The sequence below is a fragment of the Dasypus novemcinctus genome, chromosome 18 (assembly GCF_030445035.2).
Source record: "Dasypus novemcinctus isolate mDasNov1 chromosome 18, mDasNov1.1.hap2, whole genome shotgun sequence".
NCBI lineage: Eukaryota > Metazoa > Chordata > Mammalia > Cingulata > Dasypodidae > Dasypus > Dasypus novemcinctus.
Genome location: NC_080690.1, coordinates 83,416,752 through 83,420,159, shown reverse-complemented (window position 1 = coordinate 83,420,159; position 3,408 = coordinate 83,416,752). Strand labels below are relative to the sequence as shown.

Below are 3,408 nucleotides of genomic sequence, written 5' to 3'. Positions count from 1 at the left end.
CGCTCAACCTTTGCCCCAGCCATGGGGAAGGGTGCGCCGGTACCTTTCACCGTCTCCTGGCCTCAGTTTCCCCTTTTGTGAAATGATCTTTGGAGACCCTGCTCTGCCCTTAGTAGGTCTGGGTTTCAGGCAAGGTATAAAGGCTCTGTACCTCAGTTTCCCCTATGCAAAATGAGGATGATAATAGTGCCTGCCTGGGTTGTTGTGAGAATTAGGGCACCACAAGGACCACTCACATATTGGATGCTGTGCTTAGCATCATCACCCTCGTTTGACTGAGGCTTTGGACAAGGCACTTCTCTTCTCTGGAGTGAGTCTCAGTGTCTTGCCACACAGGGATGTCCCCCACATAGGGGAACCACATGTGCAAGGATTGCGCTCCATAAAGAGAGCCCCCCAGTGCAAAAAAAGTGCAGCCTGCCCAGTAATGGCACCGCAAACAGGGAGAGCTGTCACAGCAAGATGAGGTCACAAAACGAGGCACAGATTCCAGGTGCCACTGACAAGAATACAAGCGGACACAGAAGAACACACAGCAAATGGAAAAAGAGAGCAGATAACTAGGGGGGAGGGGCAGGAAAGGGGAATGAAAAAAAATCTTAAAAAAAAAGAGAGAAATAATACTGTTAGAAAGCTGCATCTGTAAGAAAGAGAAGCTCACCAGATTGTGGAGGAGAAAAGAATTTTATTAACTATCTTGCAAAAACGGGCGTGCAAACTGGATAAAATGGTTAGCGCATGAAACAGCAAGAAACACTGACATTTATACCCTAAACCTAACATGCAGTTCCCTCCCCTTTCCCCCATTAATTGGGTACTTCAGGGGTTACATCCTACCTGAGAGGTGTAGCTAACTTACCCACTCCTGCTCTCAGCCATCGTTCCCGTGTTCCCTACACTTGGTGGGCTCTGTGGGCTTGGGGCTGCATTCACTCCTGGTGTGTTTTTCAAATTTGGCCCCGCCCTCAGTTCTCACCATTGGCCTTTCTCGCTTTGGCCCCACCCGCAGCACTCACCTTTGCTCCCATCTCGCTTTGGCGCCACTTTTCAAATTCCTGGCGTGAAAAGCTGCTGGATCCCCTTTGCCTCCCTCCTTGATCGGCAGAGCTGGCTCCAGCTGCCCCTTTGTGAAAATTAAACTCAACCCTTTCCCACAGTTCTATGCCTGGCCACCCCTCCAGAGGCTGACTCAGTTGGTCTTGGATGGATCTGAAGGTATTGTGTTTTGTTTTTGACATCAATTTTATTGATACCTATTAATAAAGATTAAGTGCCCAAACTGTACAATCAGTGGTATTCAGTACAATCATATAATTTTGCATTCATCACTTCGATAATTTTCAGAGCATTTTTATTATTCTAGTAATAATAGTGCCAAAAAAAAACAAAAACTGAACAAACAAAACTCATCACCTCTCAATCTCTCTATGCATGTCCTGCCATACACAGCTGCTATTCAATTTCCTTCTCTCCAGTTTATTTGTATTTGTATGCAGGTATTGTGTTTTATTTTATTTTATTTATTTTTTTGCCAGCCAGGAAGACATTTATTGGAGGGCAAGGGTGAGGGCAGTGCTGGCAAAGTCCTCATGAGTGTAGGGCCCTCCACTTGTCCGAGGGGCCACGGTTGGGGATGTACTTCACCCCACAGCCATCCGGGATGAGGCACTTCTCGGCCACCGTGTCTTTGAATTCATCAGCATTGAACTCGGTGAAGCCCCACTTCTTGGAGATGAGGATTTTCTGGCAGCCAGGGAACTTGAACTTGGCCCTGTGCAGCGCCTCAATCACATGCTCCTTGTTCTGCGCTTGGTTCAGATGGCCATGACGACCTGGCCGATATGGACCTGGGCCACTGTCCCCTGAGGCTTTCCAAAGTCGCCTCGCATATCCGTCTGGAGCCTGTCAGCCCCAGCACAGGACAACATCTTGTTGATGTGGATGACATGGCAGGGGTGGAGTCACACTCGGATGTGACAGCCATCTTTGCCACAACTCTTCACCATGTACTTGTTGGCAAAAATATGGGCAGCCTCCAGGGCTTCGGAGGACAGCTGCTCATACTTGTCCGAGTATGGCCACAGAGTGGGAACTTATCTCCTTTGGCCTTCTTCTGACCCAGGTCAACAATGCGGATCTTGGCATCAGGGACACCTCTGCAGAAGCAAGACTTTGGGTAGGGCTTGTTCTTACAATACCGATAACCCCAGGCAGGGCGGTGGCCCATGGCGAAACCAGGATTGTCAGCAGCATGGAAAGGAAAGAGGGTGTTGTGTTTAAAAGGAGACTCTAATAATGTATGAAGGAGGTTCTAATAAGGTGTGAAGATCTGTTTTGCTGTAATAGTCATTGGTTCATTACTTCTTTCCTTTCTACTTCCTAAAGATATCTGGGTTTGTCCCCTCTTTGGCCACCTCCATTCTGTTAATCACCCTTCAGGTAGAAATAAACCCGTTTGACATACAATGTGAGTCATTGCAGGTGTAACTTTCAGGTAAGTATTGTAGCCTCAACCTTGGGTATAAAGTGCCGAGAATGTGAGCAGAAGGGTGATTGTGGAGATTTATTCACAGAAGAAATGGCAGCAAATGATGAGTCAGAGCAAGTTTAAACTCCCAGGTTTTAAAGAAGGGCCATTGGGAAGTTCAGAATAAGCCTCTACTACAAGGTCATCACTGGTTGATTGAATTTGTGCACCAAAAAATGCTGGCAGGAGAAGCAGCTGTGGCTCAATCAGTTGGGCTCCTGTCTGCCATATGAGAGGCCCTGAGTTCATGTCCCAGGGCCTCCTGGTGAAGGCAGGCTCACCTGCATGCTGTAGAGTGCCACCCGAATCACAAGTGCCACAGAGCTCCCCCCTGGCCTGCAAGCGCTGCGAAGTGCCACCCAGCCACAAGCGCCATGGCAAGTCGACTTAGCAAGGTTATTCAATTAAAAAAGGGGACAAATAAAAAAAACAAAGAAGAGCACACAGTGAATGGATGCAGAAAGCAAAAAACAAAAACAAAAACAAAAAACAAAAAAAAAACAAGCAAGCTGCAAGGGGAAGTGGAAATAAATAAAAATAAATACAGACACACAGAAGACTGCACAGTGAATGGATGCAGAGAGCAGACAGGAAGCAAGCCACAAGGGGAGGGGGATTTAAAAAAAAATGCTGGCAGGAACAGGAAATATATTGTGCTGCTGGGCTGTGGCCCTTGTGTAGCTTCACTGGAAAACAACTGGTATCCACAATTTTTGAGAATCTATCCAGAAACTCAAACATGAGAGGAAAAGAGACTACCAATGGAAGCAGCTATTGCAGCTCATGTGAAATTACTTTTCAACAATAAGTGGATGAGGGCTTACAGGTTTTTGTGGGTAGAGCTGCTGAAACCTTCAGTCTCACTGTGCTGCGCACTGCCA

General features: G+C 47.0%; 1 pseudogene; it reads right to left on the bottom strand.

The window, feature by feature from the left end:
- Positions 1–1,418: 1,418 nt before the first annotated feature.
- Positions 1,419–2,266, bottom strand: LOC101443699 (large ribosomal subunit protein uL16-like; annotated as a pseudogene).
- Between the last annotated feature and the right edge of the window lie 1,142 nt (positions 2,267–3,408).